The sequence below is a fragment of the Hippocampus guttulatus genome, chromosome 10, assembly GCF_054856545.1.
Source record: "Hippocampus guttulatus isolate MCC_2025c chromosome 10, RoL_Hgut_1.0, whole genome shotgun sequence".
NCBI lineage: Eukaryota > Metazoa > Chordata > Actinopteri > Syngnathiformes > Syngnathidae > Hippocampus > Hippocampus guttulatus.
The window spans coordinates 12,989,037-13,010,648 of record NC_141270.1 but is presented as its reverse complement, the minus strand read 5'-3'; the positions used below and the strand labels follow the sequence as shown (position 1 = coordinate 13,010,648).

The window sequence follows — 21,612 nt, the reverse complement described above, 5'->3', positions numbered from 1 at the left end:
TCTCCCTGGCCATGAAATAAGGTGCAAATAGGAGCCATCTTTGACCCTGGCCTTGAAGGAAGCTTAGATTGTAATATCTAACGAAACCCCTCTCGAGAAGTCTACTCATGCCGCTTGCCACCTTTTCATCCTGATCTGCACCACAAATGAGAATGAGAGGCTGTTGGACATCGAACATCTTGTGTGAATTAGAGTCAAAGCCTTGGGCAGGGACGGGGGAGGGTGCTCCCAATGTCTCCTTGCTTTCTCACGAAGGAAGGAAAGGGTGTGGGCTCCTCTGCCTTCTGCTGACTCTCATGCTGCAAACATTTTTGCTGCGTTGCCACTCCAGATCTGCTCATGATGAACTCACTGGGCTGATGAAATCGGTTGTTGTTCACCACGTGGACCAACAGTCATCATGTGTCACTGTGCAATCTCTCGTTTCATAAGTGGTGTCATGGCTCCCTGCCTGTGGAAAGCCTTTGAACTCATCACGTCAGTGTGACTCACTGTGTCCACATGCAGCTTTGCTTTACATGCCTATGCTTTACATGCCCAATCCTTCAGGTACCGGTAATCAGATTTTTTTGTTTGAGTCGTTTGCTGTCTCTCTCAGTAAACGTTTGTTTGTTTTTTCTTCGTTGAGGGAGTATCTCCTGTCTGATACAAGTGGCAAAAACCTGTGACTCCAAAATAGATCTAAAACTCAACCATTGTAAATGAACCCAAACCGAGGTTAGCTGAGTCAACCACAAAGTGATTTCAGTCTCAATTATTTTTTTGTTTAAACAAGCAAAACATGACGTTAGTTAAGGGGCATTGAGCTATAGATCCACGGCAACGTGACAATTATAACCTTCCAAAATCTGAAAAATAAACAGCTGGTCTGCGAATTGTCTTCTGGCCACGTCCTCAGTATCCGCTGCCAGAAAATAAAGATAGACTTAATATGCCCTTTGCGGTATCTGACTTGGCATCAGCAAAAAGACAACAACAAAAGGCAAGCCCAAACAGTGTGAAATGGGTCTTTGGAGCTTGGTGCTGGAAATGAGGGAATCCTGTCAGTTAATTAGACAAGGCTGGTGATGACTCCATCCGTCTTTTCTTCCAACGCACCGATCAAGTCTGCTTGGAAACTGTTCCCCGTCCGTCAAGATGCAGAAGGCTTCCAACTGCAAAGACCACCAATGAGTGGGGAGCTCAGCCTTTCAAGGAGAATGAAATCTTTTGAGCAACAACACTGACACACCTCACCTCGACCTCCCTGGAAAGGTTATGTGGTGTTGCCATGACAACACAGGACACCAGCGGTATGTTTAAAAAGGTAGCTCAGCCCAAAGGGGGTGGAGGTGGGCACGTCGAAACCGAAACTACGGCAGTGGAATTCTGTGGTTGAGTGAAGATGCATGTTGAATATTAATATTCTCTTTAAATTATGTAGGAGTATGCACGCCATCATCCTCTCCCCTACTCTGATGCTCCGTACCCATTAACATTTGTTGAAGCCCAATATGCACCGTGGCACATCCAGCTCTGTGGATAAGGAGGATATTTTTAGACATGCACTCATTAGTGCTGAAAGATCATTTGTAATGAAGGACAAGGGGGAAAAGGAGGCCAATATTCCCGTGAAAGATGGCGTCGATATTCAAATACCTGATGAGTGAGTGAGTGTAAAGAGGTACTGGAAAGAGTAGGGTGAAATGTTAGGGGCAGGCCAATCAAAGAGTTTAAGGGGAGTGATGCAATAAAATTGTAAGGGGCAAGGTCACATGAATTATACAGCACATTATGAATGATTCAAAAGCTTCCTGTTCTGCTTTTCCAATAACAATTTGACATATAGACGGCTGATTACGTGCGCTACACTCATGCAATATCAAAGAACTATTTTCTGCCGGCAGAGGTCAGACCTGTTGTTCCGACTACTGGGTATCTCCCAGTAATTCATATCTAAGAATGACAACACAAGCTACCATTCACAATCATGGATGTAATCAGTAAACGGAGTCTACAAATGATATACAGTATAATCAGCAGTCAACATGTTTCCTCTTAGGGTCATACGTGTTTGTACTGAAGAATGGAATTCTGATTAAATGTGGTAGTGAGGGAAAGTACTATAGTCCTATTCCAGCTAGGAGGGTTAGACTGGACAAAAATATGTTGCCACTGTCTGACAGTGAAAACACCAATGAGGGCACCCTTGATGGATCATCCAGTTTATGTTGTCAGGGAGCATGATACAACAGTGCCCCCGAGAGGTCACAATACAATCTACAGAGAACGTTTATAGTACGGTATGCCCCGGTGTTCAAAGACTAAATACTATTCACAATAATGATGTGTGTTGAGCAGTGTTGTGTCCAAGGACCGGCAACCCGAGGCCAAGGCCAAGGCCAAGGACTTGACTCCGAGGCCAAGGCCAAGGACTTGACTCCGAGGCCAAGGCCAAGGACTTGGAAAATTTTCCGAGGCAAGGCCAAGGCCAAGGACTTGAGAAATTTTCCGAGGCCAAGGCCAAGGACCAAGGACTTGCCTCCAAGGCCAAGGACCAAGGACTGATTTTGAAGCTGAGGCCCAGCCAAGGACATGTATAAAACAATGCTATCATACCACTTGGCAGGTCTTCATGATTTGCAACACCCCTCCATTATAACCCCTTGCACTCCCTAACGCTTGAATGAAGTGTTTTTATTCAAGGAGTAGAACAGTCAGGTAAGTGTTATTTATACTGAGAAAAACAAAAAAGCATATGATATACAGGTACATTTATGAATTAATGTTTTAGTGCAGTAGTTTCTTAATATGAAGTAAATCAACACTCAACAGGCATGACATGGCACAGAAGACAAGTTGAGAAATGACTTTGCATAGAAGTCAATCACTGAGTGCAGAAAAAGCGGTAATCTCTGCAGTGATAATTTTACAGTTTACCGGCAGCGAGTCCCAGGGACTCGCTGATCAGAAAAGTATGAGTCCCATTATGCATTGACAGAGTCCCAAATTTCGAATTCTGAAATGGTCTACTTATTCAATTGCATATGATAATAACACAAACAACAACATATACATACAATTATAAACAACTGCTGCAAAAATTAAAATTATTCAGGAGCAGGCCTGAGGATTTCGGAAATTCATGGTAACTGTTTTTCGGTTCAGTCGGATTACCCAATGGGAAACCATGGTAACTAATGTTGGGTTCCGTAAACGTTTATCATGGGAACCCAATTTTTGTATTTTGACTGATATTCATAATCAAGAATTCTGACACTCAAAAGTATAATGTTTCAAGGGTAAATGTTTGAAAACGATGCATTAACAATGAACATTACATCAGTAGCTGTGTACTCCAGGTTTATTCCAAAAAATAAATGGACAAAAACTGGTGTACTCATGTGGCATCATCAAAGTATTTTTTCCAATCTCACACTGCAAAGATTAATTTACTGGTAATCATTAATACAGGTAAGTATTGATGTGGCTTGACATCCTCTTCCCAAGATGATGCATGTGTAATCTACGATCAATTTGACGAAAGAATTTAACACACGTCATCATGAGTTCTACCAACAGTTAACATTAGCATTACTACACCTTGTGACGAAGGTTTTATTCATAAAGTTACCATGCTACAACCAGTAAATTATAGAATAACCAATACTGTTTCATAATATTTTTCATAATGATTAGCCTACAAATCTAATGACCAATTTGCCTCATAATCGTGCCTCTCGTCGTATCTTGCTCTCGTGTTCTGTGCATATATTTCAGGTGAGTTTAGTGATACGCCCTTTGGACGATTCATACGAAAAATCAGACTGGCATTCCCATTTCTTAAATGTCGTAATTAGTAGACCTTTGTGAGGTTTTTTTCGCCGCCATCTCAAACTTTCATCCGCTCAATTCCTCAGTTTGCGGACTAAAATACCCAGTCAGCAAAATTGGCCTGGCCCAGCTCTGGGGCAGACACGGCACGTACACTCGGCCCACATACCTCAATGAATGACGGTCCTGCAGTGGCCCACGTCTGGCATCCACGATGTGGGCCGCATTCGGCCCAGATCTGAGCCGCATTGTAAAACCATATCTGGCCCTACTCCGACCCGACGCTGGGCCAGAACAGGTTCCTGATATCAGCCTGAATTCAACCTCAACTAAGCCACATCTTTCATGAGCCATATTTGACCCACATTAAAAAAAATGTCTCAAAAACGACTGTTATAAAAATATGTTTATTGTCATAATTTATGAACCTCACATATAACTCCACATACACTGGAAAAATGCACTTTTCTTTATTTAACAGTGAACACAAAGTCCAAATTGGAATGCAGCTTACTCTTGAACGGTATTTTTCTGTCCATCAAATTGTTGCGCTCTCCATGTCCTCTTTTCTTCTCATGCTCTCCTTCCTGTCACCATGCCGATCAGGAGCCAGATGTAGCCATCTTTTGATTGTGACATCAATTTCCTGGTCTGAGACCCAAGATTTTAGGCTGTTAGGTCTCACGGCGGCTGTAAGAACTGTAAGAAAACAAGAATGGACAGTGTGTTAGGAAAACAAACATTTGTACATGTCATGAACAATGAATAGTCAGTAAAAATAACCCCTGAAATTTCTTATAATAATAATAATAATAATACATTTCATTTATAAGCGTCTTTCAAGACACTCTAGGACACTTTACAACCAAAACTAAACTAGGTGTGACGCTGTGGGGCGGATTATTTGCCACCAAAAACTAAACGTGAATAACTTTTAAATAGTTTATACTGAATTTGAATTACGTGAATTGAAGGTCAGTGGCTCGGATTAATGGACGGATTTGTATATTTTACTCATATTGAATAACTGAATCTGAATTGTACAGTCTGAATTTGAAACGATAGACTTTTTTTTCCTTTAAACTGTATTTGATCCTCACTGAAAATTAAATTCTGTTTATGTTCATATTTAGTCTTACAAATACAAAACGACTTTTTTTTTTCAACGTCAGATTTTGTTTTTGAATTGAGGTACTAAGTTTTAAATTAACTTTATGGTCAAGTATGAAGTATCCGGTTTGTATTGCAGCAAACGGAATCAAAATTAATATCATTGTATTTCAGTGCAGAAAGGGTTCTTTTTGGCAGTACCTCTGACTGTTCAATCACCTACATTTTCAGAAGTGATGTGTCGGTCGCGAACGAGCCGGTACAAAGAGCCGGCTCTTTGAAGTGAACGATGAGCCGTTTTTAGACGAAAAAAACGACCATGTAGAGTAAGGTGTTTTTAGCCCCGAAAAACCCACCGTGTATAGTAAGAAGTTTTTAGACGAAAAAAACGACCATGTATAGTAAGGCGTTTTTTGACGAAAAAAAACGACCATGAATAGTAAGGTGTTTTGAGCCGAAAAAACCCACCATGAATAGTAAGGTGTTTTACAAAAAAAAAAAAACGACCATGTATAGTAAGGCGTTTTAACCTGAAAAAAACGACCATGTATAGTAAGGCGTTTTTAGCCGAAAAAAAACGACCATGTTTAGTAAGGCGTTTTTAGCCGAAAAAAAAAACGACCATGTACAGTAAGGCGTTTTAACCCAAAAAAACGACCATGTATAGTAAGGCGTTTTTATTCGAAAAAAACAACCATGTAAAGTAAGGTGTTTTTAGCCGAAAAAGATGAGCATGTAAAGTATATAGTCAGCCGTTTTAGCCAAAAATCATGACCATGTGTAGGAAGGCATTTTTCGACGAACAAAACGACCATGAATAGTAAGGTATTTTGAGCCGAAAAAAAGGACCACGTATAGTAAGGCGCTTTTAGCCGAAAAAATGACCATGTGTAGTAAGCCGTTTTTAGCCGAAAAAAAACGACCATGTATAGTAAGGCGTTTTTCAATGAAAGAAAACAACCATGTATAGTAAGGTGTTTTTAGCCCAAAAAAACGACCATGTTTAGTAAGTCGTTTTTAGTCGAAAAAAACGACCATGTATAGTAAGGCGATTTTAGCCGAAAAAAAAGACCATGTTTAGTAAGCCGTTTTTAGCCGAAAAACCCCCCGACCATAAGGCGTTTTAACCCCAAAAAACTACCATGTATAGGAGGCGTTTTTCAAGGAAAAATAACAACCATGTATAGTAAGGTGTTTTTAGCCGAAAAAAACAACCATGTAAAGTAAGGCGTTTTTAGCCGAAAAAGATGACCATGTAAAGTATATAGTCAGCCGTTTTTAGCCAAAAATCATGACCATGTGTAGTAAGGCGTTTTTAGACGAAAAAAACGACCATGTGTAGGAAAGCGTTTTTCGACGAAAAAAATGACCATTAATAGTAAGGTGTTTTGAGCCGAAAAAAACAACCATGAATAGTAGGGCGTTTTAACAAAAAAAAAACGACCATGTATAGTAAGGCATTTTGAGCCGAAAAAAATGACCATGTATAGTAAGCCGTTTTTAGCCGAAAAAAAACGACCATGTATAGTAAGGCGTTTTTAGCCGAAAAAAAACGACCATGTTTAGTAAGGCGTTTTTAGCCCGAAAAAAACCCGACCATGGATAGTAAGGCGTTTTAACCCAAAAAAACGACCATGTATAGTAAGGCGTTTTTAGCCGAAAAAAAAAAAACATACAACAGTATATAGTCAGCCGTTTTTAGCCAAAAATCATGACCATGAATAGTAAGGTGTTTTGAGCCGAAAAAAAACGACCATGTATAGTAAGGCGTTTTTAACCGAAAAACCCCCCGACCATGTATAGTAAGGCGTTTTGAGCCGAAAAAAAAGGACCGCGTATAGTAAGGCGCTTTTAGCCGAAAAAAATGACCATGTGTCGTAAGCCGTTTTTAGCCGAAAAAAACGACCATGTATATTAAGGCGTTTTTCAATAAAAAAAAACAACCATGTATAGTAAAGCGTTTTAACCCGAAAAAAACGATCATGTATAGTAAGGCGTTTTTAGCAGAAAAAAACGACCATGTTTAGTAAGTCGTTTTTAGCCGAAAAAAACGACCATGTATAGTAAGGTGTTTTAACCCGAAAAAAACTACCATGTATAGGAAGGCGATTTTAGCCGAAAAAAAAACGACCATGTTTAGTAAGCCGTTTTTAGCCGAAAAAACCCCCGACCATGGATAGTAAGGCGTTTTAACCCCAAAAAACTACCATGTATAGTAGGCGTTTTTCAAGGAAAAATAACAACCATGTATAGTAAGGCGTTTTTAGCCGAAAAAAACAACCATGTAAAGTAAGGCGTTTTTAGCCAAAAAAGATGACCATGTAAAGTGTATAGCCAGCCGTTTTTAACCAAAAATCATGACCATGTGTAGTAAGGCGTTTTTAGCCGAAAAAAAACGACCATGTGTCGGAAGGCGTTTTTTGGCCGAAAAAAAACGACCATGAATAGTAAAGTGTTTTGAGCCGAAAAAACCACCATGAATAGTAAGGTGTTTTTAGCCGAAAAAAACGACAATGCATAGTAAGGCATTTTGAGCCGAAAAAAATGACCATGTAGAGTAAACCGTTTTTAGCCGAAAAAAACGACCATGTATAGTAAGGCATTTTTAGCCGAAAAAAAACGAACATGGATAGTAAGGCGTTTTAACCCAAAAAAACGACCATGTATAGTAAGGCGTTTTTCAACGAAAAAAAACAACCATATATAGTCAGGCGTTTTTAGCCGAAAAAAACAACCATGTATATAGTCAGCCGTTTTTAGCCAAAAATTATGACAATGAATAGTAAGGTGTTTTGAGCCGAAAAAAAACGACCATGTATAGTAAGGCGTTTTTAGACGAAAAAAACGACCATGTGTAGTAAGGTGTTTTGAGCCGAAAAAAACGACGATGAATAGTAAGGCGTTTTAACAAAAAAAAACGACCATGTAGAGTAAGGTGTTTTTAGCCGAAAAAAACGACCATGAATAGTAAGGCGTTTTTAGCCGAAAACCCCCCCGACCATGTATACTAAGGCATTTTGAGCCCAAAAAAAAAGGACCACGTATAGTACAGTGTTTTTAGCCGAAAAAACGACCATGAATAGTAAGGCGTTTTAACAAAAAAAAAACGACCATGAATAGTAAGGTGTTTTTAGCCGAAAAAAACGACCATGTATACTAAGGCGTTTTTAGCCGAAAAAACCCCGACCATGTATAGAAAGGCGTTTTTAATTTAAAAAAAAAAACGACAATGTATAGTAAGGCGTTTTGAGCCGAGAAAAATGACCATGTAAGGCATTTTTGGCCGAAAAAATAGGATCATGTATAGTTAGGCGTTTTTAGCCCCAAAAAACGACCATATACAGTATAGTAAGGCATTTTTAGCCCCCCAAAAACGACCATGTATCGTAAGGCATTTTTGGCCGAAAAAAAATGACCATGTATATAGTAAGGCATTTTTGGCCGAAAAAAAACAACCATGTATAGTAAGGCGTTTTTAGCCCAAAAAAAGGACCATGTATAGTAAGGCATTTTTAGCCCAAAAAAAGCGACCATGTATAGTAAGGCATTTTTAGCCCCAAAAAACGACCATGTATATAGTAAGGCGTTTTTAGCCAAAAAAAAACGACCATTTATAGCTCGGCGCTTTTGGCCCAAAAAAACTACCATGTATAGTAAGGCATTTTTAGCCGAAAAAAACGACCTTGTATAGGAAGGCGATTTTGGCCGGAAAAAAAAACGACCATGTATAGTAAGGCATTTTTAGCCCAAAAAAAACGACCAGGTATAGTAAGGCGTTTTTAGCCGAAAGAAACGACCATGTATAGTAAGGCGGTTTTAGCCGGAAAAAAAATGACCATGTATAGTAAGGCGTTTTTAGCCGAAAAAAAGGACCATGTATAGTAAGGTGTTTTAACCCGAAAAAAACTACCATGTATAGGAAGGCGATTTTAGCCGAAAAAAAACGACCATGTTTAGTAAGCCGTTTTTAGCCGGAAAAAAAACGACCATGTATAGTAAGGCATTTTTGGCCGAAAAAAAACGACCATGTATATAGTAAGGCATTTTTGGCCGAAAAAAAACGACCATGTATAGTAAGGCGTTTTTAGCCCAAAAAACGACCATATACAGTATAGTAAGGCATTTTTAGCCCCCCAAAAACGACCATGTATCGTAAGGCATTTTTGGCCGAAAAAAAATGACCATGTATATAGTAAGGCATTTTTGGCCGAAAAAAAACGACCATGTATAGTAAGGTGTTTTTAGCCCAAAAAAAGGACCATGTATAGTAAGGCATTTTTAGCCCCAAAAAAACGACCATGTATAGTAAGGCATTTTTGGCCGAAAAAAAACGACCATGTATAGTAAGCCGTTTTTAGCCGATAGTAAGCCGAAAAAATACATACATGGTCTTTTTTTTCCGGCTAAAAACGACTTACTATACATGGTCGTTTTTTTTCGGCTAAAAACGCCTTACTATACATGATCATTTTTTTTCGGCTAAAAACGCCTTACTATACATGGTTGTTTTTTTCAGCTAAACACGCCTTACTATACATGGTCGTTTTTGACGCTAAAAATTCCTTACTATACATGGTCGTTTTTAGGGGGCTAAAAATGCCTTACTATATATGGTCGTTTCTTTTGGGCTAAAAATGCCTTACTATACATGGTCGTTTTTTTGGGCTAAAAACACCTTACTATACATGGTCGTTTTTTTGGGCTAAAAACGCCTTACTATACATGGTCGTTTTTGACGCTAAAAATGCCTTACTATACATGGTCATTTTTTTGGGGCTAAAAATGCCTTACTCTACATGGTCGTTTTTTTCGGGTAAAAACGCCTTACTATACATGGTCGTTTTTTGGGATAAAAACGCCTTACTCTATATGGTCGGGTTTTTTCGGCCAAAAATGCCTTACTATACATGGTCGTTTTTTTGGGCTCAAACCGCCTTACTATACATGGTCGTTTTTTTTTGGCCAAAAATACCTAACTATACATGGTCGGTTTTTTTCGGCCAAAAATGCCTTACTATCCATGGTCGTTTTTTGGGGGCTAAAAATGCCTTACTATACATGGTTGTTTTTTTGGGCTAAAAACGCCTTATTATACATGGTCGTTTTTTTGGGCCAAAAATGCCTTACTATACATGGGGGTTTTTTTGGGCCAAAAATGCCTTACTATACATGGGGTTTTTTTTGGGCCAAAAACGCCTCAATATACATGGTCGTTTTTTTTCGGCTAAAAATGCCTTAATATACATGGTCGTTTTTTTGGGCTAAAAACGCCTTACTATACATGGGCGTTTTTTTCGGATGGTCGTTTTTTTTTCGGCCAAAAAAGCCTTACTGTACAAGGTCGTTTTTTTCGGCTAAAAACGCCTAACTATACATGGTCGTTTTTTTCGGCTAAAAACGCCTTACTATACATGGTCGTTTTTTAAAGCTAAAAACGCCTTACTATACATGGTTGTTTTTCTTCCGGCCAAAAACGGCTTACTATACATGGTCGTTTTTTTGGGCTAAAAACGCCTTATTATAAATGGTCGTTTTTTTCGGCCAAAAACGCCTTACTATACATGGTTGTTTTTTTCGGCTAAAAATGCCTTACAATACATAGTCGTTTTTTTTCGGCTAAAAACGTCTTACTATACATGGTTATTTTTTTTCCGGCCAAAAACGCCTTTCTATACATGGTCGTTTTTTTGGGCTAAAAACGCCTTATTATACATGGTCGTTTTTTTCGGCCAAAAACGCCTTACTATACATGGTCGTTTTTTTGGGGCTAAAAATGCCTTACTATACATGGTCATTTTTTTTCGGCCAAAAATGCCTTACTATACATGGTCGTTTTTGACGCTAAAAATTCCTTGCTATACATGGTCGTTTTTTTGGGGCTAAAAATGCCTTACTATACATGGTCGTTTTTTTCGGCTAAAAAAGCCTTACTATACATGGTTGTTTTTTTGGGCTAAAAACGCCTTATTATACATGGTCGTTTTTTTTTCGGCCAAAAATGCCTTACTATACATGGTTGTTTTTTTGGGCTAAAAACGCCTTACGGGACGCAGAGGTAACGAGATGGCTGAATCTCTAAACATTCTCTGAGTACTACTATTATTACCACTCCCACTAATACTACATTAATTAATTTAATACCTTCAACTTCACAATAATAATAAAAAATGATTAAATCAACCATGATTTTAAACTATGTCTTATCAATATTCATTATTCCAAACATGAGAAAGCATTCAGCAAACATAACTGGAATCGAGCAAAAGGACTCCAAATCCCAACGGCCAAACCCGAAAGTGAAGTGCTGACATTATTGACTCCAGCTGTAACGCAAATTACTTGGTTCAAACAAACATTCTAGTGTGACCGCACAAACGTGACGACTGTGCAAAAATAACTAAATAAAAGACACCACAGTTACAGAAAGGCTTTACACGCTATTTAAACTGCCGATCGTGAACGGAACGAACCGTGATTGAAACTAACTGTGATGCCGCTCTTTACACGTTGTACTGACTGTCAGTGGCATCCCCGCCCCTCTTAAAGCGCCAGACAAAGTTATCAACGTGGGTTTCCCTGGATGGATTTTGTTTGATTTCATTGTGATTTTTGCGGTCCTCTGGCCCACTTTTTACCTGTGGACGAAGGATTAGGGGCTCTAATCCCTCGTTGTATCCGATGACCGGCAACCCAAGGCCAAGGACTTGACTCCAAGGCCAAGGACCAAGGACTTGACTCCGAGGCCAAGGCCGAGGACCAAGGACCGCCCTTCGGTCCTCGAGCGCCAAGGACCGGCTCGAGGAACACATCCTGGTGTTGAGTGATAGGAATGGCCTTCCATGGGTTCCACCCACTTGATGGTCACTGACAAACACAGCCAAGGTGTGAATTCGGTAGGATTTTCTGCATAACACTGCATGAATACAAAATCAAAAGGGACAGTGGGTCCTAATGAAAGTGGCCAGTTTGAGTGAAATGAGTTGGCACAAACTGCAGACCTGTGCAAAAATGACAGTATCCCAAGCACAAATATAAAACACAAAAGAACAGAAAATAATTCGACCATTGGGACATGTTCAACCGAGGTGTGCCCTCTAATTAGCATCAGAGGTGTCATCAAACTTGTAATCTGTCAGTTGGCCAATTTAAAGGGTGACAGGTAGTCACTGAGCTGTTTGGTGACGTGGTGTGTACCACACCAAACGTGTACCATATTGGAAACAATGTATGTTCCTTTGGCTGCTGCTACCGAGTCACATGACTGAGTCCTGCCCGCTGATTCAAATACCTGCTGAAATGTGCAGGAGAAAGTAACAAGTTGCAGTAGGATTTAATGTTTGTCAGGAGTTGGTGTTAGGATGAAGAATTCTAGAGTCTGACACACCAGTAAAACACTCCTAGTTCCTTCCATACCAGATGCTTCAATTTTAATTTTGTGTCATATCCCTTGTCTCATTTCAAATTATTTCACTGACCTTTCTCAAAGCCTTATCATTTTCATGTCTAATACCCATGGAGATATTTGACGATAAAGCAATGTAACTGAATGTGTACCTTTTTGTAGAGTGAGAGAGGGGGCAGAATATCTCAATAAATTTTGCAGTGCTTTCATAAAATGGTCTATGAAAACTTTTAAGAGTGTCATGTGATTTCAGAGTCTCCCACCCAGAAAGGATGAAAAAGCTGAAAAAAATATTCTCGGTAAAAACTAGGAATATACGACTATGGATAGCACAAACATCATGTCTTCATGGAGCAAGAAAAGTGCTCATTGACCACAACAGGGAGAAGAAAACCTGCAATACAGTTGACAGGATGGCAAATATGTGATTCAGACCATAGAGGGTTGATTTTTGGGAATGTGACGCACGGTTAACAAGTACAAAGGCAGATGGCCACGTGGTGCACTGGTTCCCCTTCGAGTCTTCAAATTCAATTTATGAGATGGCCCTCTGAGAGTATTACAACTGTTTTTGTGTCTGATAGGGATAGGAGTCAAGATGCAGGTAAATCCAAAGTAGCTACATTTTTTTCACATGAACATGAACGTTTTTGTTCCATGACATATGTAATTTCAAAATGTATTAAATTTGACCGGGTTGGTCAGGTTAAATCCCACACGCCCAGAAAGGTTTAACAGACACATGCCACACGGCCTGATATCAGCGAGTGAGTAAAGCCAAGTTAGACAGGAATGATTTGGAGCAGCATCCAGAAGGGGTGGGTGCGCAGTCGAATAAAACAGGCCCAAAGGATGTCTGTCATTGTATGGTGTCCTAGCCCTTCTATCTGTCCTTGGCTTTGTTCACCGCCTGCTTTCACCACTGCTTTCATCTCCTTCCCTGCTGCTCCCGTAGGTGGCAGTGTCATTTTTACCGACAAAAAGAGTAAAACATGAACACACACACACACACACATCCATATATATATATATATATATATATATATATATATAGAGAGAGAGAGAGAGAGAGAGAGAGAGAGAGAGAGAGAGAGAGAGAGAGAGAGAGAGAGAGGGCTGGCCTGAAGGACAGCACAGAGGCACTCATCCTGGCTGCTCAGGAGCAGGCCCTGAGCACCAGAGCCATCGAGCCCAGATATACCACACCAGACAAGACCCAAGGTGTAGGTTGTGAAAAGAGGCACCTGAGATGATCCAACACATAACTGCGGGGTGTAAGATGCTGGCAGGGAAAGCCTACATGGAACGCCATAACCTGGTGGCTGGCATAGTCTACCGAAACATCTGTGCGGAGTATGGACTGGAAACCCCAAGGTCAAAATGGGAAACACCTCCGAAGGTGGTGGAGAATGACAGAGCGAAGATCCTGTGGGACTTCCAAATCCGGACTGACAAAATGGTAATGGCGAACCAACCAGATATCGTGATCATAAATAAAGGGCAGAGGAAAGCCGTTGTAGTGGATGTAGCAGTCCCAAGTGATGGAAACATCAGAAAGAAGGAACACGAGAAACTCGAGAAATACCAAGGGCTCAGAGAGGAGCTGGAGAGAGCCTGGAAGGTAAAGGTGACACTCGGGGCAGTGACCCCCAAACTAGATGAGTGGTTGCAACAGATCCCGGGAACAACATCGGACATCTCAGTCCAGAAATGTGCTGTGCTGGGAACAGCAAGGATACTGCGCAGAACCCTCAAGCTTCCTGGCCGCTGGTAGAGGACCCGAGCTGAATGAGGGACGGACACCACCCGAGGGGTGAGACGAGGTTTTTTTTTTTTTATAGATATACAGTATATATTGACTATATATATAATTGACGATGAGGAAATTGTTTTCTGCTGTTTTCGTCAGGCTTTGTGATTGAGACCATTAAATGCAACCAACACAAGAAATCATCCTGTGCATCATCGATATTCTTAAACACAATTAAAAAAAATAAAAATAAACTAGTAAATATTATAAGAACCAGTAAAAGAGATCATTATCATGCACTATTAGAGCAGAATAAAAGTAACACACAAGAAATATGGAAAATACTTAATCAAGTAATCCTAAAAAAATGGATTATCCAGAGTATTTTATCAAAGGCAAAAATACTATTCTGGAAAAAACTGCAGAAATAGCAACTGAATTTAATGAGTATTTTGTCAACATCGGCAGTAACCTAGCAAAACAAATTCCTGATTCAACAAACTTGTTTGAAATAGATAGATACGTAGAAAAAAAAAGTCTTCCACGATGTTCCTTACTGCTGTAAAACAAGAAGTATTAAATATTGTAAAAACTTTTAAAAATAAAAAGTCAACTGATTGCTTTAATATTGATATGACAATAATAAAGCAGATTATAGAATATGTAGTGCGACCTTTCACGCACATATGCAACCTGTCATTCAAAGCTGGTTTCTTTCCATCAAAAATGAAAATTGCTAAAGTTATTCCAATCTATAAAAGTGGAGAAAGACATCTGTTTACAAATTATAGACCAATATCACTACTACCACAATTCTCAAAAATATTAGAAAAACCATTTTCTCGCAGACTTGATAGCTTTATACAAAAGCATGCGCTGTTAAGTGAGAATCAATATGGCTTCAGGGAAAAACGGACCACCTCAATGGCAGTTATGGAGTTTGTGGAAGCAATAGCCACTAATATAGACAACAAAGAATTTACTGTTGGGGTTTTCCTCGATCTAAAAAAAGCTTTTGACACAATAGATCACAGTATATTATTGAAAAAACTAGAATGATATGCATTAGAGGTGTATCTTATAAATGGATAAAAAGTTATTTAGAAAACAGATATCAGTACGTGCAGCTCAACAATAAAAAAACGAATCAACTGAAAATCACTCATGGAGTTCCTCAGGGGTCAGTGCTTGGTCCAAAACTATTCATCTTATATATAAATGATATCTGCAAGGTCTCAAAACAATTTAAATGTGTCCTATTTTCTGATGATACAACTTTCTACTGTTCTGGAATAAATCTGAAACAGCTCCTGACAACCCTAGAAAACGAATTAAACAAATTAAAAAACTGGTTCGACAGAAATAAATTGTCACTTAACCTGGAAAAATCGAAGTTAATTGTTTTTGGCACAAGACCAATCAAACACCAAGCTAAAATGATGGTAAACTCAATTGAGATAGAAAGAGCATATGAAACCAAGTTTCTCGGAGTAGTAATAGACTCGAAACATCATAGAGCAGTGCCAAGAACTTCAGACACCACTCATGATCAACTATATCGATTTCAAGAAAGCCTTCGACAGCATCCACCGGGAGTCACTGTGGCAGATCGTCCAGCTGTATGGTGTACCCCTCAAGTACATCAACATCTTCAGGTCATTGTACCACAACTCAACCTGTTGTGTCAAAACCAACAGTGGCACAACTGATGATTTTGACATTGTCACTGGTGTAAGACAGGGTTGCATTCTGTCACCCCTACTCTTCATCATCATAATTGACTTTGTGATGAGGAAGTCCATCACAGGGGAAAAAGTTGGTATCAAGTGGGGAGGGAGCAGACTAGCTGACCTGGAATTTGCAGATGATTTGGCTCTGTTAAGTCACACCCAGCCCGCACTCCAGGAGTTGACCAACAATCTGCATGAGCACGGAGTTAAGGTCGGTTTACGAATTAGCCAGGAAAAGACCAAGGCCATGGCCGTCGGACAGCACCAACACCTTCAACCACTCACTCTACACCAACATGACATAGAGTACATTGACAGCTTCACATATCTTGGGAGTAACATCTCAAATACAGGTGGTGTGGAGAAAGACGTCAACAGTAGACTTGGTAAAGCTGCGGGAGTGTTCCAACGCCTCCGCAACATCTGGTCATCGAAAGCCATCACTACGACCACCAAGCTACGCCTCTATATGTCAGTGGTTATCCCAACAGCGATTTACGCCTGCGAGACATGGATGAAGACAGCCAACATTACCAACAAGTTAGATGTCTTTCATCGGCGTTGCATGAGATCCATCCTGAGGATCTCATGGAGAGACCACATCACCAACGAGGAGGTGATGAAGAGGGCAGGAGTGGCTGAACTGTCAGACATTGTCTCTGAAAGGAGAAGGAAAATGATCGGCCACGTACTCCGACTGCCAAGAGAGAGACCGGCAAGTGTGGCCATGGACTGGATGCCAGAGGGTGGAAAGAGGAAGAGAGGTAGGCCAAAGAAGACGTGGAGACAGACTGCCAAAGAAGACCTCAGTGAGATGGGTGTCAGCTGGCATGGAGCAAGAAGGGTCGCCAGTGACCGGCACAAATGGAGGAGGCTCGTCGCCCAATGTTCCAAATAGGAGCGGGTGGAACTAACTAACTAACTAACTAATAGACTCAAAACTATGTTGAAAGCCACATATCGATAACGTAAAAAGAAAAATAGCCAAAACCGTAGGGATCCTCTACAAAACCAAGGAAGTGCTAAATAAGAGATCTTTGTACACATTATACTCTTCATTATTATTACCATATATGACCTACTGTGTGGAAATATGGGGAAATGCCTGCAAAACAAACACACTCCCTATTCTAAAACTACAAAAAAAAGCAATTCGAATTATTAATAGATCAAAATATACGGAACCCACAAATCCACTATTTATCAAATTAAATACAATGAAATTTTATGACCTGGTTGACTTTAAAATCGCCCAATTAATGTACAAAGCACACAATAACCTGCTCTGCCAAAACATTCTGAAGTTTTTCGAAATTCGAGAAAGCAGCTATGATTTAAGAGGTACCAACTTATTCAAAAAACTCAAAACAAGAACAAGCATCAAGCAAAGAAGTGTATCTATCAAAGGTGTTAATCTGTGGAATAATTTCGAAACGGACCTGAAAATGAGTAAATCGCTTGCTGAGTTCAAAAACAAATTCAAAAAAATAGTACAAACAACCTACATCAATCAGAGTTAAAATGATAAATTCTAAACAGAAAACATAATGATAAATCAGAACTAAGTTGATAAATAGAGAAAGGTATTGAAATATCCATTATGAATACAAGAGAAAATTGACACAAGAGTTCGAGGGTGTGGATGTATATAATCCCGATACAAACCAAAAGTTGTAAAAATATCACGGTTAAGGGTAAAGTATGAGCCTTAATGGAGACTTCTTTCTTCTTACTTTCTTTCTTTTCTGATTGATATAAAAATGATTTATTAGATATAAACACATAACGGGGTAGGACTAGATACATTTTTTACTTCTTCCTACTCCCTTGAACATAATAACTGTTGAATGAAGACTGATTTCTTTCTTTTTACTATTTTATTTACCTTATTTTCTGTCAAATTATTACTGTATATGTTTTATGTTCAATAAACAAACCAAACCAAACAATGCAGTCAGACACCAGCGGTTACACGAGTATGTCTGCGTGTGTGTTTTTGCAGCGATCATGTCTGTTGGTGTTTACGGTTGTTGGCTTGGCTACGCAACAAACTATAACGAGAACAACTATATTATGGGTTGCAATTTAATGCAAACCTCTTGAGTGTGTGGTAAGATGAGTTATTTTCTTTCTTTTTCTTGCCTTTACATCATGAAGTTGTGAGCATCCAACATGTATTTTTATTACAGGCAGAACAGCAGAGCTGTAAGAAAGAGTGGTTTTTATTTAGTATTTATTTCTTGTCCCCTACTGCAACCCGATGAACTACTGAACTCCAGATGGAGCAGACTGGCTCACTTATTAAAGATTTACCAGCTGAGTCTGCTGCTGTACCCTTGACCTTCCATACAGTGACTGAACAAAGAGAGTGGTTGTGTGAGCCAGTGTGAGGGGGGCAGGAAGTTGGAAAAACGACTTTGCTGGGTTTGCCACTAGACAGCACCGGCAGACTTTCAGCAGAGAGAATGCAATACCATTTGTAGTAAATTACAGGCCTTGTAAGTTAAGTTTGCACTGACAGCTGCCCCGGCCGTCACAAAGAAAACACCTTGACCGTCAAAACTGCACTCAACTGGGGACATTACAACATCAGCAAAAGTATTTCAAACTACAGTATATAAATTCATTTAGTAATCTGGTTCGAGAAATATTTTTTTTCAATGTTTTTAATGGCAGAATTTTATTATTTTTACATGATATCAGTAGGGCGGCCCGGTATCCAGTGGTTAGCACGTCGGCTTCACAGTGCAGAGGTACCGGGTTCGATTCCAGCTCCGGCCTCCCTGTGTGGAGTTTGCATGTTCTCCCCGGGCCTGCGTGGGTTTTCTCCGGGTGCTCCGCTTTCCTCCCACATTCCAAAAACATGCACGGCAGGCTGATTGGACGCTCTAAATTGTCCCTAGGTGTGAGTGTGGGCGTGGATGGTTGTTTGTCTCTGTGTGCCCTGCGATTGGCTGGCAACTGATTCAGGGTGTCCCCCGCCTACTGCCCGGAGACGGCTGGGATAGGCTCCAGCACCCCCCGCGACCCTAGTGAGGATCAAGCGGTTCGGAAAATGGATGGATGGATGATATCAGTACTTTGGCAACAATCACAGCTGTAACAAGGTGATGTACATATAATAATAATAATAATAATGTACAATAATAAATATATAAATACCCTTTTATTTTCTATTCAAAATATACCGTAGCTCCCTTTGCATTGATATTTCACATACAGGAGGTGCAGAGTTTTATTCTTGTTGCACATGTGCAAAGCTGTTAGTAGATGACAGAGGGGAGCAAGATTTAAATCTTCAATGAGAAGTATGAGGGCACCCCGATGTCTCAATCACAGCGTACATGATATCTCTCCTGTTTACTACAAGCTGCGTTTGAACATAAACAAGCAAATGTCGTGTTCTAAAGGCTGATAGTTGGTCCTTTGGTGAAAAACAGTGATAAAAGTTGCGTGTCACAGAAGTAACACAGTTATGCTCAGTGTTCTTTTGCTACAACGCAGTATTGTAAGGCGTTAGTAATAAAATCCCCTCTGTGAGCCATCACCTTACCGTGGTGGAGGAGTTAGTGTGTCCCAATGATCGAAGGTGCTAAGTTGTCTGAGGCTTTATACCCCTAGCATGGTCTCCCATGGCAACAGATCTTAGGTGAGGGCCCAGACAAAACACCGTTCACATGACCTCTTATGATGAATAACACAAATGGACATTTTCCCAAGCCTGGACATGGGTCACTGGGACCCCCCCTCTGGAGCCAGGCCTGGAGGTGGGACTTGTGGGCAAGCAGCTGGTGGTCAGGTCTGCACCCCTAGACATCGTCAGATTGTCCTCCACACACAGCTTAGGCTCTGGTTCCAGTCCTCTTGAGAGGTGTTGGAAACTCTTCACATCTTGAGTATATGTTGGGGTTCACCCTGGTGGACAGGAGGGTAGCCTCCCTGCACTTTCAAATGTGGGGGGACAGGTCCTGACTGTTGTTTGTGCCAATGCACCAAACAGCTCAGAGTGCCCACCCTTGGTGGGATGCCCTCTCTGGGTCAGGGATGAGATCCTGCCCCTAGTGGAGGAGTTCAGTATTTTGGGGTCTTGTTCACGAGTGAGTGCAGGATGGAGCAGGAGATCGACAGGCAGACCAGTGCAGCGTCTGCTGTGATGCGATCTGTATCTGTGTGTGTTTAGAGATTTGTAGCAGGGAGAATAAAAAAGTATGTGGTTTTGTAGAGGCTGACTGGCCGCCGTAAAAAGCTATTTCAGCCCGCAGTGAGACACGGCATGTGGTCATGCTCCAGTTAGTCACTAAGTTCGCTAGAGGTCAAGTGTTCCAAAAACACAGAACTTGTGAAATAGATGCATGCACAGCCGGACAGCTCATGTGCATCCACAGTTGTCTCAGTGATTTTGATGTGTGCTGGTGGCTGAAGGGTAACAGAGCACCACAACGCAGACTATGTAACACACAGTGCTTTGCCATGACCCTCATGATTTGTGTGTGTGGTTGAGTGAGTCCATTTTACCGCCTGGCTACGTGGTCCAGACTAGATCTAGATCACTGGCTCAGTGCTCACGCTGATCTCAGAAGAAGTGACCTCAATACATCCAATAACCCTGCTCACACGTGCGCAACAGCAAGATTGGAGAAAAAGGAGGTGTCTTATCTTAGATGGTGCTCTAAATGAGACTACTGCACATTATTTTGTGCTGTTGTAAATCTAAGACAGATGATGCATTGTCATGCGGACGAGAATGCAAATGTAACAAATAAAATATCTGCCGCTAAATATTTTTAGTTGCTGTTTTCCAAATAGATTACATTTTTTGTTCTATTTCTCATTCGGTTTCATCATGATTCATTCTCATCTGGCATAATTTTTTGGGGTGACACTATAATGAACCCAAACTAATCATAAGACCCTGACCATAACATATTGCTCACTGACATACTTGCCACGATGACTTGGTGAATGTCTTTTGTGCGTAAACAACAGTTTCCATTTCCACATACGTATTTGCCGTCTTATTACATACACAAGAAATGGTCATAGTATAAACACATTTACTGTAATTTAAGCTCTGATTTTACAGGAATAAGAACCCTCTGTTTTCATAAGAGATATTAATTGAAAATATACAGTTTAAAACAAACACAATAGCAAGTTGAAACCTGTTCATGTCAACTCAATTGGCTGTAGGCATGCGGAAGAATAAAAATGAACCAATATATGTAGAGGTGGTTTTGACGGATTATTTTGGAAAATATATACACAAGTAATCACAAAGAAAAATGGTTTACATCTTGTGGTTGCTGAATTTACATACTTACCTTCAGTTTATTGATCAGTGATTGCCTGATCCTAAGAGAGGGCATTCCTCAACCAGGTGACTGTGTGGGGAGCATGCATTTGGCACTCCTTACCCTGCTAAATGCAAATGATGGAGGAATAAATGTCACAGATTTCTGCGTTTTGGTTCCCAGAATATGAATGAGCCTCTCTCGCCCGCAAGCGAAGACGGCCTCAAACGTATTACAGATCCACAGCTCCCTCTTTCGGTTGCTTTTAAATAGACGACGCTTGGACAGTGGCAAAACCACTTAAAATCAAATTCTACAGACTGTATTCAAGAAGTTTTTGTTTGTTTGTTTGGTTTGTTTCAAAAATGGGGATGTACTTCTTACATATGAAATGGATGAAAGAAAAGATTTCAGTATGTTTCCTGAAATTGTCACAAGTATAATTTCACATGGTTCATCTGTCATCAAATACACTCTTATTTTTTAATTACTGTTTAAATGTAAAGTAAAAAGACA

The 21,612-nt window shown here is 40.2% G+C and overlaps 1 long non-coding RNA gene across 1 annotated transcript; it reads right to left on the bottom strand.

The window, feature by feature from the left end:
* Positions 1-4,247: 4,247 nt before the first annotated feature.
* On the bottom strand, positions 4,248-21,225 carry LOC147199322 (uncharacterized). The gene is made up of 3 exons (XR_015102079.1): positions 21,127-21,225; positions 11,559-11,787; positions 4,248-4,512 (listed from the first exon to the last, which is right to left on the bottom strand). It is a non-coding gene; the product is annotated as an uncharacterized LOC147199322 (long non-coding RNA).
* Positions 21,226-21,612: the final 387 nt, after the last annotated feature.